Source organism: Pygoscelis adeliae, unplaced genomic scaffold (genome assembly GCF_000699105.1).
Source record: "Pygoscelis adeliae isolate BGI_AS28 unplaced genomic scaffold, ASM69910v1 Scaffold150, whole genome shotgun sequence".
Classification (NCBI taxonomy): Eukaryota; Metazoa; Chordata; class Aves; order Sphenisciformes; family Spheniscidae; genus Pygoscelis; species Pygoscelis adeliae.
The window spans coordinates 618260-618583 of NW_008823872.1; the positions used below are offsets into that span (position 1 = coordinate 618260).

At 56.8% G+C, this 324-nt stretch overlaps 1 long non-coding RNA gene across 1 annotated transcript in view; it reads right to left on the reverse strand.

The window, feature by feature from the left end:
• Positions 1–324, reverse strand: part of LOC103925553 — a 4635-nt gene extending 4311 nt beyond the window's left edge. The window contains exon 1 of the long non-coding RNA XR_664037.1: positions 264–324. This is a non-coding gene — a long non-coding RNA (uncharacterized LOC103925553). The remainder of the gene's footprint in view (positions 1–263) is intronic.

The window sequence follows — 324 nt, forward strand, 5'->3', positions numbered from 1 at the left end:
TCCTGCCACAAGGCGTTGAGAGCCTATCAGTTCCACGTCAGCTCGGGCAGGATGCCCGGGGTCTTGTGGATTAACCAGCCGTATCTTTTACTCTTCCTTACTTTTAGGGCTCACTGCTGAGCATTTCTTGATGGTCCATGAGCTCACAGCTTTCTGTTCGCAGCAGGTTATTACAGCTCTGGTTTTTGTGACTGTCCTGCAGCAGGGGTTACGAAGTGGGGACAACCGAGGGGCTGCTGTCAGGCTCCCAGTCATGTACTCACGTGGAGAGGCGTCCGCAGCAGCGAGGGAGGGGGGGGGCAGCTGCCGAAGGGTTGCACAGTC